Source organism: Haliotis cracherodii, unplaced genomic scaffold, assembly GCF_022045235.1.
Source record: "Haliotis cracherodii isolate W230 unplaced genomic scaffold, xgHalCrac1.p SCAF_18, whole genome shotgun sequence".
NCBI lineage: Eukaryota > Metazoa > Mollusca > Gastropoda > Lepetellida > Haliotidae > Haliotis > Haliotis cracherodii.
Window position 1 is genome coordinate 14,747,995 of NW_027266273.1, and position 13,954 is coordinate 14,761,948.

Sequence of the window (13,954 nt, forward strand, 5' to 3'; positions counted from 1 at the left end):
TGTCCCTGTCAGGCCTGTTCCTATAACAACAGCGTGTACGCTGAACTACACAACAGTCATGAAGTTCATTTATTTTGAGCTGTTACGAGAAGTGTACAATAGTCTTTAACCAGGGCCCTAGGCGCCCTGCACGCTTTTATTGAATATTTAAGTGTTAAGCGGGTAGCTCGCTTCAGTAATCCGTCAAGCCCTCTCACACTTTTAGGTAAGTGTTCTGACAAATTATTGTTTCGAAAATTGAAAACAGCAAAACAATAAAAAGAGTGAAAGCGAAAACATATTTTGAATTTTACAGACGCTATCTAACTGGAGAGTATGTCGTATGTTTGCAAGAGTGAGTGAGTGAGTGAGTTTGGTTTTACGCCGCTTTTAGCAATATTCCAGCAATATCACGGCGGGGGACACCAGAAATGGGCTTCACACATTGTACCCATGTCGGGAATCGAACCTGGGTCTTCGGCGTGACGAGCGAACGCTCTAACCACTAGGCTATCCGACCGCCCCGATTGAATGTTTGCAAGAAGGCTATGGTTTGTATAAATGGAGTTTCAACATATTAAATAAACATCTTAAATTTACTACGTGTAAAGCCGGTAATGCGTTAAACTGACGATTGCAAACTATTAATAACATATACGAAACGTGAAGATAGTTGACGCATATGCCATACCATTGTGATAGCAAGTGAGTAAGTGTGTTGAGTTCGGTGCCACATCAACGAATAAGACAAACAATGTCACCCGGCAACCCACTATTCCCCTTCATGGGAATTGATCTCGTACCTATCATTTTTCAAGGTGTGGTGGGGTAGCCTAGTGGACAAAGCGTCACGCTGAAGACCCAGGCTCGATTCTCCACAAGGGTACAAAGTGTGAAGCACCCCCTACCCCCACCCCACTTAGCAACCATATTGCAAGAACATTGCCAACTTTCACGTCTAACAAGGAAAACAATTTTTAAACGTCATTTCTTGATAAAATCCATTAAATATCATTAAATATTTGGTACGATAACATTAGGCGAGCATGCTTAATACTATTTTTAATAATTTGGTTCAGCTGCAGTTTGAATAAGAGATTCTCTGTATCATATCTAAGTCAAAGATGGCATGCGTGTCAACCCACTCGGACTAGTAAATGCAATACTAGGAGTACGCAAGACCCAGTGCTTCAAAGCAGAATCATGTACAAAGTTATCCATTTATATCTACATTTTACTTACAGCGAGTGCTGAAAGACGGTGCTCCCACTGCTGTAAGACAACGGCTTGAGTAAAGCTTGCAAGTGTTGCGCCGAGGCGGTCGGTGGCACAGTTCGATTAAAACTCTAGCAGGCAGCTTATATATATATACACGCATTTAACCGGAAACACTGTCAAGGGCCTCTATTGACGCCTCCAACAGTTTTGATTTTCGACCTATGATGCTCATCAGAGGATATTGACATTGTTAATAAATTCCTCAGGAACTACGTGTTGTCACTTCCGTGATGGAATAGTGGTAATCGTGTAAATCTGATACTAAATCAATATTAGTGAATGAGTGCACTTTTACGCCGCGTTTCGCAATATTCCAACAATTTGACGCGTGGGAGACCAGAAATCGCTTCACACATTGAAACCATGTAGGAAATCGTACCCATCGGCTTCGGTGTAACAAGCGAACACTTTAACCACTAGGCTACCACCGCCCTAAATCAATACGTAACTACATCTCATTTGAGTGAAATAACACTCTCAGTCGCTGCTACATTCATATTGTCTTGAAGTATAAGTAAACAAATATATAAAAATTATAAAAAAATGTTTTGTCTTTTATGGTCAAATCTTTGTTTCATATTTTGACCTGAAACAAGGATATCTTTCCTCGTGGCTGCAACACTGTCAACATATCAACACTGTCCTACACCTAAAAGACGAACACATATACATGTATGTATGACCCTATGTTTCTATTATTGTATGCTGTTAACAAGAAAGCATTTCAATTTGCTTGTTTGGTTAGTTTTTTAATAATTCCCATCATAGCAGTAAGTGCCATGAGCTTCAGATATATTCGATACATAGTTACATTGTGTTAAATCGTTGATTTATAGATCAATTTTGTTCATTGTACACATGTACAGTTGTAATCTGCTTATCAAGTTTTGTTGTGGAAATTAAAGTGTTAAAAGTAGATGATTTCTTCACATGAGCCATTATCTGGTGCATATGGACATAGCATCGACTGATAAACGAGCGTATGTACGTGGCGAATGTACATACCCTCCTGCTTCACCCTGACTTACCTCGCTTCACCCTGACTTACCCTGCTTCACCCTGTCTCACCCTGACCTACCCTGTTTCACCCTGACCTACTCTGTCTCGTCCTGTCTCACATTACTTACCCTGCCTCACTCTGACCTACCCTGCCTCACCATGTCTAAACTTACCTTGACTCACCATGTCTCACATGACTTACCCTGCTTCACCCTGTCTCACATGACTTACGCTGCCTCGCCATGTCTCACATTACTGACCCTGCTTCAACCTGTCTCACCAAGACTTACGCTGCTTCACCATGTCTCACATTACTTACGCTGCTTCACCATGTCTCACCAAGACTTACCCTGCTTCGTTCTGTCTCACCATGACTTACCCAGCCTCACGTGACTTACCATGTCTCACCCTGTCCCACCATGACTCACCCTACCTCAACGTCACATGATGAATGTCTAATTCTGAGTAAACAAAGTTGATTGTCACAACAATAATAGCTCTGGTTTCTCTTGTTCTGTTTCCGTGAAACATAATAGTGTGTATAATCCTCACTCCCACGTGCGACGGAACATGTAGCGGGACATCCGATACACAATTACATTACATATTCTCCATTCGCTTTTCATATGTCGCTCTAATGTCTATACATTGTAAATGTATGTTACGATCTATATAGGAATTTGTATCCGTTTAGACTTCATTCAAAACTAAAACCTATCACCTAATGTTGTATTTTTTATTGCTACTCCGGTTTCAGTGCAATGGTTTGAGTGTAAATATCTGCAAAATATCCTAAAATAATCTACTAAGAATTCAGATTTATTTATATTTGCTCACAACCACACAATCTGTACAAGAGTTATTATATAATTACCATCTGACATTATATACATATCGCATGTTTTCTCTCACATCAGGGGCGGTCGGGTAGCCTAGTGGTTAAAGCGATCACTCGTCACGCCGAAGACCCGGGTTCGATTCCCGACATGGGTACAATGTGTGAAGCCCATTTGTGGTGTCCCCCGTCTTGATATTGCTGGAATATTGCTAAAAGCGGCGTAAAACCATACTCACTCACTCTAACACATCAGGATGAAGGACTTTAGAACCGACCATTTTAATAGGGGAGGGGGTGGGATTTTGCATGGAGACTAAATATTTTTTTCAGCCACAACTTCAAAACCAGATATATATATTTTGAATGAAAAATAAGAAACTAAATATATTTATAGCATTTATTATTATTTATTTCAAGCCTGTTTGGGGAAGATGTCATTTTTTTCGATAAATCCGAACACCCTCCCACCCACTACCAAGAACAGCAAATGGTCAATCCCGTAAATTTGGTTAGTTTTTCACGTGTTTAGCGCTGACGTTTTCTGCATTGTAAGTTAGCCATTTAGTCGTAACTGAATAAAGGGTGTCAAACATGTTACATAAAACACACTAATTTAATATATTAGTTATACATTCTAACCACTTTTTGTTATTTCATACAGTACGCATATAAAGTTAATCTTTCACCTTTAGAATCCCCAAATTAGAATACATCATTTATACTCGAACCCCGGACCTTCCGCTCTCCGGGCAGAGCTCTACCCACAAGACCACGGCGAACAGTATCATCGATATAAAGAGAATAATAACAATTCAACATATAGAAAGTATTATCATGGTCAACTTGTGAAAAAGCAGCCATTACATTGCTGTTCATTTAGGAATGTCTCAAGATCATGTACATATTTGGAGACTAGTAATTAGGCTAAATGTTCCCCTTCTCGGACACCAGCATAACCTGGAACAGGATTTGATAGTTTTCCCTTGGTGACACACGGTTCTATGTTTGAACATATGTTGTTTACAAGTGTAAAATACCCACCGTTAAAGAGAGCGGACTATGTCAATAATGTGAAGGAGTTGTTTGTAAAACCAAATTTGAAACAACGACACATGTGTTTTTTGGAAACGTAGAGGAATAGGTCCACTGACGAATATAAAATTCTCAATAAAGAAAATATACTATTAAATTTGACCGAAAGAAATAATGATCCCTGAATAAAGTTATCATACTCCTTAAGACATAAGTTTCAATTACAAACAAAATTCCTGAAATTCCAAAATTCCAAAATAGTCAAAGTAAACTATTTGACTACAATAATGTGACTAAAGGTGCAGCTGCTGTAACCATTACTATTGATGGATACATTTTGAATGTGCTGGTCATCATGTCACATACCTTTCATTTAATTGTGTAATTGCAATAAAACATCTTTTTAAATATTTGAGGGATTACTTGAAGTTTGCTATGATTTATTCCACTCTTAGCCCTGGATCCTGGAGTCTTTGGGAAGAGTGAAAGAAGAGAAGGAGTACCTATATCTTACTACTAGCTGTATGTGGAGGGAGCGTTCTCTGTCCCGTTTCCAGCACTGGTTTGTTTGAAAGGTCGAGTGTGACCATGAGCTGTTGCACGTCTGACTACTTAAAGCGTCCCCCGTACGTGCATTATTCTGGCTGCATGTGTTCGTGAATCATCATATTGTTGGCATCAATTGTCGTAAACAGTTGTGTTTCTTTATAGAAGATGTGTAAACTTTTTTTTGGTAAGGCTATCACTTGAATCAACGATCCTTAATGGTAAAAGTTTTCATCTGGCATGATATTATAAATATATCATCACTATTTGATGGTGATTCATCACTATTTTGTTTTATCACTATTTCATAGAGATTCGGAAACACATGTGATGGTCGGAATTGGGCAATGGGAAGGGTCTGGTCGCTTTCATCATCAACATTATCATCATCATCATTATTATGTACTGATTAAAATAAAAAAATACAGGAAAGAGGGTTTGGGTGATCCTGGCAGAGTCAGGCTGGTTAGGCTCATCATCAGCTCAGGGCCCTTGCCCCCTCTACACGTAGCCCAGACAGCGAATGGGACTTCTCCCAGGAAGCATTATCCAGATTGTCAGAAGGGCTGTATTCCTGTTAGCAAACCCGGGTACTCTCCCAATGACAATCAACAGATTAGGCGGTACCAAACCTAAGGCACCGAGAACAATGGGGAGTCGGACAACTTGGTACTTGGGATGCATGCGTGACATTTCGAAAGCGAGGTCTGCATATTTGCCATGTTTTCTTGAATCTTGTCAGTAACATTCGTGTCATAAGGGACAGAAAATTCAATAATACAAATGATTTCATTGGATGTATAAAAAAGGACAAGATCGGGTTTGTTGGCCTGGATAGGTCTGAGGCTGTATACGGGCTATTCCAAAGAATTTTGAATTTATCACTTTCCATGGCGCCCTCTACATATTCCGGGTCGTACCATGGATGGACCTCTGTGTCAAAACCACAACCATGGTGAAGACGGTAATATTATTCTCTCAAAGTACGTGCTTAATGTTTTCACAAAGATTTATATAAACACTAAAAGTATATTGGGCGCCATCAATGCGTTTCTATTTTAACATAAAGCAATGAAATACATTCAGTTACGGAATAATTCCCTGAAAATAATTTGTGTACCCCCGTATCAAAATGCCACATACTTAGGTACACTTAAACATGATATAAACAGATTGAAATGGATTAAATAAGCTTGTGAATAAATACATGCATTATGTTTAGTGCTTCTGTGTGTGTGTGTGTGTGTGTGTGTGTGTGTGTGTGTGTGAGAGGTGTGTGTGTGTGTGTGTGTGTGTGTGTGTGTGTGTGTGTGTGTGTGTGTGTGTGTGTGTGTGTGTGTGTGTGTGTGTGTGTGTGTGTGTGCGTGCGTGTGTGTGTGCGTATGTGTGGGTGTGTTTTATGTGTGTGTGTGTGTGTGTAGTTGTGGAGTTCGGGGTGGGGTTGGGGTGTGTCTGCGGTGTGTATGTGGTGGGGTCAATGTTCGCAGTATCAACTGAAACTGCTGCAACTATACACTGAGCACCAACGGACACCTGACTCACCCAGTGGAAACTGATGTTGTGTGTGGGCGTGCACATTCCTACATTTAGATGATGACAAAGTTCATACTGTCCTTGAAGCGAGAGTGGGCGTGTTACGTAGCAGAAAGTACATTGCCATTGCTGTAAACTTGTTAAACAAATATTGAAACCCCATGATAACATTTTCTATATTTTTCTAAGAAAAGTAGGTGGATGTATGAAAGGCTTAACTATTGTAGACAATACATGTTTGTTTCCTTTAAGAAACTGATTTTGTCCTTTGCTGAAGCCCAACCAAATTACTACTCGTTCATCTTTATGGTTGTAGTTATTAATGCTGAAAAGTAAATTTGAATTACATTCAGTAAAAAATATCATCTAATTCGCCAAATATTTTAATCTCCGGTTTGGAAGTCTGGAAACATCTATCTTATCATCGACGTTCATGATTATTTTTTTTAAAAGTTTTATTAATTATTCTTTACATACACCGTGAAAAAACCCCGAAACTGATGTACTCATTCGACAACATTTGATAATCAGATTTGAGAACATACCAACTTTCATGCTATAATTGCCTGTGATTAAGTTTTCCATTAGGTTCAAATTGAAACATATTCGTTGGACATAAATTACATTTCTGTATACCCACAATAATATACTGCTCCAAAGAAGTTAAAAACATCCGATTCTTTCATTTTTACTATGGTTAATTTGATAGAATCGGGTGTTCCTCAACTTCTTTTGAGTAGTATAATGTAATAGTTGAGTATTAGGTAGCCAAGCGTTGAAACCCCAATGACAGACGTTTATACGTTTTCCGTATGCCGTGGATTGAGGGAAGAAAAAACATAATTCTTTAGCAGGTGTAGGAACCGTTCATGTTTGTTTGTATGTTGTTTAACGCCGCACTCAGCAATATTCCAGCTATATGACGGCGGTTTGTCAATAATCAAGTCTGGACCAGACAATCCTGTGATTGACACCATGACACACTATTCTACCCCGGATCTTCACGGGGCGTAGCAGTGTATGAATAAGTAAGATTGGGCTTAATACATGACACATAAAGATTTGGGTCTTTGAAAGGCATTTAGAAGCGATACGCATAAGGAAGATAATTTATGGATGTCAACTTCTTTATCATGAGGAACACAACGTTTCAGAGTATATGCTTACTCCTTCATCAGGTGAATGAATGCCATGAGGCAGAGAGCCTATATATGTACATGTAAGGACAACAAAATTAATAAGATAACAAAAGGTAGAAACAAACGAGAGTGGAAACTAACAAGGGAAGCCAACAGATGATTGGCACTGATAGGTGATTTGCCCTGAATAACGGGGGATACGGGTAGGCAAGTAGTCCTAGCCGCTGTAGCGAGTAGCGTCCCTTTGTTTTGAGGCTCAAAGCTCAGATTCGCCCCGATTATATCATAACTGAAATTCTGTTCATATTTTACCTAAACTCGCTCGCTTGCTCTCTAACTCACTGACACCCTACCATGATACGAGCATAATGATACTAGATTTGTAATAATGTTCTATTTGATTTAAATATAATTCAACCGATACGAATTTTCTGGGTACTGTGCGTCGGGTGGAATAACTGGGTGTATATATGATCCTTACTTGTACTGAGACTAACAATACGCTACAACGGACCCTGGTTAATCCGGCACCGAGGAACACTTAACAGTGCCGGAATTTGGAATAGACAGGTGTCGCATTACACAGAGCTGATATTAGTATGTTGTGCCGGGACCAAAACCTTTGGTCGGATTAGACAGAATGTCAGATTACTCAGAGTCTACTGTATGTATTGCTTGTTGTTATTTAGGATTATACCGGGCAAGTACATATCAGCGTTCATGGCTGTGTGCTCGAACCTATAACGGGCGGTCGGGTAGCCTAGTGGTTAAAGCGTTCGCTCGTCACGCCGAAGACCCGGGTTCTATTCCCGACATGGGTACAATGTGTAAAGCCCATTTCTGGTGATATTGATGGAATATTGCTAAAAGCAAGATGAGAATATCAGACATCTTATCTTTCAAAATCAATATATTTGTATTTCATCACGTAATCCAGAGTATCTCCCTCGATGTCATATCCCCATCCTGTTGTGACAATGATTTCCCACATACGACAGTGAACTTAGTGACCCCGTGCTTCCTTCAACAATGGCGATCTCTGTACCGTGGCTACCTTAGGTCAATGTTAGCGGGAGGGAGGGGGTAGGGGTAGGGGGTAGGGGAAGGTGGTCAGGGTAGGGGAAGATTGTAGAGAGTAGGGAAAAGGGGTATTGTGTAGGTGGTTGGGGTCGGGGGAGGTGGTAGGGGTAGGGGAAGGTTGATGGGAGTAGGAAAAGGGGGTAGGGGAAGGTGGTCGGGGTTGTAGGGAGTATGGGGAAGGTGGCAGAGAGTAGGGGAAGGTGGTAGGGGAAGGTGGTAGAGAGTAGGGGAAGGTGGTAGGGGAAGGTGGTAGGGGTAGGGGAAGGTGGTCAGTTGTAGGGGAAGGTGGTAGAGAGTAGGGGAAGGTGGTAGGGGAAAGTGGTAGGGGAAAGGGGTAGGGGTAGGGGAAGGTGGTCGGTTGTAGGGGAAGGTGGTAGAGAGTAGGGGAAGATTGTAGGGGAAGGTGGTAGGGGAAGGTGGTGGGGGTAGGGGAAGGTGGTAGGGGTAGGTGGTAAAGAGTAGGGGTAGTTATTAGGGGAAGGTGGTAGGGGAAGGTTGTAGAGAGTAGGGGAAGGTGGTAGAGAGTAGGGGTAGGTGGTAGAGAGTAGGGGAAGGTGGTAGGGGAAGGTGGTAGAGAGTAGGGGAAGGTGGTAGGGGTAGGGGAAGGTGGTAGAGAGTAGGGGAAGGTGGTAGGGGTAGGGGAAGGTGGTAGAGAGTAGGGGAAGGTGGTAGAGAGTAGGGGTAGGTGGTAGAGAGTAGGGGTAGGTGGTAGAGAGTAGGGGAAGGTGGTAGGGGAAGGTGGTAGATTGTAGGGGAAGGTGGTAGAGAGTAGGGGAAGGTGGTAGATTGTAGGGGAAGGTGGTAGATTGTAGGGGAAGGTGGTAGAGAGTAGGGGTAGGTGGTAGAGAGTAGGGGAAGGTGGTAGGGGAAGGTGGTAGGGGAAGGTGGTAGAGAGTAGGGGAAGGTGGTAGATTGTAGGGGAAGGTGGTAGAGAGTAGGGGAAGGTGGTAGGGAAAGGTGGTAGGGGAAGGTGGTAGAGAGTAGGGGAAGGTGGTAGAGAGTAGGGGAAGGTGGTAGATTGTAGGGGAAGGTGGTAGAGAGTAGGGGTAGGTGGTAGAGAGTAGGGGTAGGTGGTAGAGAGTAGGGGAAGGTGGTAGGGGAAGGTGGTAGAGAGTAGGGGAAGGTGGTAGGGGAAGGTGGTAGGGGTAGGGGAAGGTGGTAGAGAGTAGGGGAAGGTTGTAGAGAGTAGGGGAAGGTGGTAGGGGAAGGTGGTAGGGGTAGGGGAAGGTGGTAGAGAGTAGGGGAAGGTGGTAGAGAGTAGGGGAAGGTGGTAGAGAGTAGGGGAAGGTGGTAGAGAGTAGGGGAAGGTGGTAGGGGAAGGTGGTAGGGGTAGGGGAAGGTGGTAGAGAGTAGGGGAAGGTGGTAGAGAGTAGGGGAAGGTGGTAGGGGAAGGTGGTAGGGGAAGGTGGTAGAGAGTAGGGGAAGGTGGTAGGGGTAGGGGAAGGTGGTAGGGGAAGGTGGTAGATTGTAGGGGAAGGTGGTAGAGAGTAGGGGAAGGTGGTAGATTGTAGGGGAAGGTGGTAGATTGTAGGGGAAGGTGGTAGGGGAAGGTGGTAAGGGTAGGGGAAGGTGGTAGAGAGTAGGGGAAGGTTGTAGAGAGTAGGGGAAGGTGGTAGGGGAAGGTGGTAGAGAGTAGGGGAAGGTGGTAGGGGAAGGTGGTAGGGGTAGGGGAAGGTGGTAGAGAGTAGGGGAAGGTTGTAGAGAGTAGGGGAAGGTGGTAGGGGAAGGTGGTAGAGAGTAGGGGAAGGTGGTAGGGGAAGGTGGTAGGGGAAGGTGGTAGAGAGTAGGGGAAGGTGGTAGGGGTAGGGGAAGGTGGTAGGGGTAGGGGAAGGTGGTAGGGGAAGGTGGTAGATTGTAGGGGAAGGTGGTAGAGAGTAGGGGAAGGTGGTAGAGAGTAGGGGAAGGTGGTAGAGAGTAGGGGAAGGTGGTAGGGGAAGGTGGTAGATTGTAGGGGAAGGTGGTAGAGAGTAGGGGAAGGTGGTAGATTGTAGGGGAAGGTGGTAGATTGTAGGGGAAGGTGGTAGAGAGTAGGGGAAGGTGGTAGAGAGTAGGGGAAGGTGGTAGGGGAAGGTGGTAGGGGAAGGTGGTAGAGAGTAGGGGAAGGTGGTAGATTGTAGGGGAAGGTGGTAGATTGTAGGGGAAGGTGGTAAGGGTAGGGGAAGGTGGTAGAGAGTAGGGGAAGGTTGTAGAGAGTAGGGGAAGGTGGTAGGGGAAGGTGGTAGAGAGTAGGGGAAGGTGGTAGAGAGTAGGGGAAGGTTGTAGGGGAAGGTGGTAGAGAGTAGGGGAAGGTGGTAGGGGAAGGTGGTAGGGGTAGGGGAAGGTGGTAGGGGAAGGTGGTAGAGAGTAGGGGAAGGTGGTAGAGAGTAGGGGAAGGTTGTAGAGAGTAGGGGAAGGTGGTAGAGAGTAGGGGAAGGTGGTAGGGGAAGGTGGTAGGGGAAGGTTGTAGAGAGTAGGGGAAGGTGGTAGGGGTAGGGGAAGGTGGTAGGGGAAGGTGGTAGGGGAAGGTGGTAGGGGTAGGGGAAGGTGGTAGAGAGTAGGGGAAGGTGGTAGAGAGTAGGGGAAGGTGGTAGGGGAAGGTGGTAGGGGTAGGGGAAGGTGGTAGAGAGTAGGGGAAGGTTGTAGGGGAAGGTGGTAGAGAGTAGGGGAAGGTGGTAGAGATTAGGGGAAGGTTGTAGAGAGTAGGGGAAGGTGGTAGGGGAAGGTGGTAGGGGTAGGGGAAGGTGGTAGAGAGTAGGGGAAGGTGGTAAAGAGTAGGGGAAGGTGGTAGGGGATAGGGGAAGTCGGGAGTGTATGTGTGTGTGTAGTGGTAGGTGGTAGGGGAAGGTGGTAGGGGAAGGTGGTAGAGAGTAGGGGTAGGTGGTAGGGGAAGGTGGTAGAGAGTAGGGGAAGGCGGTAGGGGAAGGTGATAGGGGTAGGGGTGTGTAGGCAGTGTGTGTGTGTGTGTGAGAGAGAGAGAGAGTGTGTGTGTGTGTCTGTATGTCTGTCTATGTGAGTGTATGTGTGTGTCTGTCTTTCCATGTGCGTGTGTCTGTATGTCTGTCTACATGACTGTGTGTGTGTGTGTGTGTTTGTCTGTGTGTGTGTGTCGTGTGTGTCGTGTGTGTGTTTGTGTCGTGTGTGTGTTTGTGTGTGTGTGTGTGTGTGTGTGTGTGTGTGTGTGTGTGTGTGTGTGTGTGTGTGTGTGTGTGTGTGTGTGTGTGTGTGTGTGTGTGTGTGTGTGTGTGTGTGTGTGTGTGTGTGTGAGAAACAGTGTGTGTGTATCTGTGTGTGTGTCTGTGTTTAGGTAGTTGTACTTGAAATATATATGTTGCATAATATTTACAACTTGTCAACAGGAGGTGGGTGTACATTAGCGTCATAAGGAAATGTGAAGGTATTAACAATGCACGTGCTTATATTGTATGCATGGGAAGTGGTCACGCTCATTTGTCCTTCTCGGAGAACTGGTTCACTGCGATCAATGTCCGCAACATGGTTAAGTACAGTTTCATTTTCTTATTTGTTATTTGACCAATGACTCAAATATCATCACGACGGCTTAAATCTAAACGTGAGGCAGGATCTACACGCCTATCTTTTTTATACTGTGTTGAACTGGTGTTTGACGTCCAGTTCAAGATTATTGCACTTGTATAGCGACGTACATGCGGGAGTGGGTGAGGGTGTGGGTGTGGGTGAGGGTGTGGGTGTGGGTGAGGGTGTGGGTGTGGGTGTGGGTGTGGGTGTGGGTGAGGGTGTGGGTGTGGGTGTGCACAGGATCTAGAAGCTTATCTCTTAGAGTTGAACTGGGGTTCAGCGCATGAGTGAAAATGCAATTATATTGTGATTTATTTTTCTGACTAACAGCACAATGGCGGGGGAAGCGAGGCGTAGTCCAACAAATCACGACTGCCATAATCGAGTTCAGAGATAATATAACGCATGAAATGTCGCTGTAGATGTAGTGGGAGGGTTCCGTAGTTTTTGCTTTTAGTGTCCTTGGATGTGCTTACATAACTTTCACAGCGCTGAAACCATCACGATCAGTATTGGTGCAGCCTTGACCCAGTTGTATTTTGCTCAGAGTGAGTGAGTGAGTGAGTGCGTGGGACAAGTACTTTAGTTTCAATTGTGGAGTCTTGGTGAAAGCTTATTTTAAGACGACTCCTTGATATGCATGCTGGTGTAAAAGCTAGTGTTAGACTTGTGATACGATTTCATAGATTTCTTTTCTTCATCACGGATGTTAAAGCGTTCGCTTGTCACGCCGAAGCCCCGGGTTCGATTCCCGACATGGGTACAATGTGTGGTGTGCCCGGCCTGATGTTGCTGGAATAGTACTAAAGGCGGCGTAAAACCACACTCACTCATTCCTTCATCACTAGGAGTCCGACAGGGCGAAATCTGTCGCCAATACGTTTTGCCATTTTCTATTTTTTATAACAAGTGTTTGGGAAGCTGATATTACATTTTCATGTACGTTTGTGTTAATTTACTGATTACTCAGTAACTTGCAAAGGAAACAGAACGGTTTAGACTTACGTCATTCCTATTTCGGAATGGTAGTAAAAACTGAGGTGGTTATTTTGAGATGCGATGGGAGGCAGACGGAAGGAAAAGTGGTTCTAAGACGGTAAATACTAAATGGTTACTTATAGATTCATATATTTGGGTGTGGTTTTCTCAGCACAGGAAGCATTGCCTGAAGTGGGTATGAAGAGTGAGTGAGTGAATGAGGTTTTACGCCGCTTTTAGCAATATTCCAGCAATATCACCAGAAATGGGCTTTACACATTGTACCCATGTCGGGAATAGAACCCGGGTCTTCGGCGTGACGAGCGAACGCTTTAACCACTAGGCTACCCGACCGCCCCGGGTGTAAAGACATCCTTCTCACTCTTTATCGCATTATTAATAATCACCTCCCATTTTAATTCTGGAAACCCATTTGTCAAGAAACTCTCCTGGCTGAGCCTCAGACAACGGTATTTACAAGATTTAGCTTGCTGTTGTTGTGGGTGTATACTAAGGACAAAAAAATGAAAACAATTTCTTTCGAAAACTCAAAACTTGTGTCGCCAATGGGCAGGCACAGGGACGAGATAAAAAGGTTTTCCTTTGCTCAAAACTCATGTTTTTGTTTTGCAAATACATAAAGGTGTTTCTACTAAGTATCATGACACATTATTCAACTCATTTTCATTCTTGATATTTCTTTTGACGCACAGTATGACTTAAATACAGAATGCCTTTTGGAAAGTGATCAAATGTAACAACAGACTTATCTCGAGCGCCGACCTTTTGTCCGGCTTAAATATTTGTGGAATGGGCTTCACACATTGTACCCATCTAGGAAATCGAACCCGAGTCTTCGGCGTGACGAGCGAACGCTTTAACCACTAGGCTACCTGACCGGCCCCAGGATATTGATTACCAATGAGGAGGGTTATACTTAAGTCGTTTATGATGCTCTACTGGAATGGTCGATCTTACACCCAGGTAGAACAAAACTGGATGACCTGGCTCAGAGACATTTTGGAGACACATGGTC

General features: G+C 44.0%; 1 protein-coding gene across 4 annotated transcripts in view; it reads right to left on the reverse strand.

Annotated features, from left to right (window-relative positions):
- Nucleotides 1–13,954, reverse strand: part of LOC139465805 (cytochrome P450 3A6-like) — a 48,728-nt gene that overhangs the window by 18,121 nt on the left and 16,653 nt on the right. Inside the window, exon 1 of one of the 4 annotated variants that reach the window (XM_071247735.1) lies at nucleotides 1,222–1,304. The exons of 2 other annotated variants lie outside the window; for them this stretch is intronic. The gene's annotated coding sequence lies outside the window, so the exon portion shown is untranslated. Of the gene's footprint in view, nucleotides 1–1,221; nucleotides 1,305–13,954 lie in introns of those variants that run through there. One more of the 4 variants, XM_071247734.1, reaches the window with a different exon arrangement.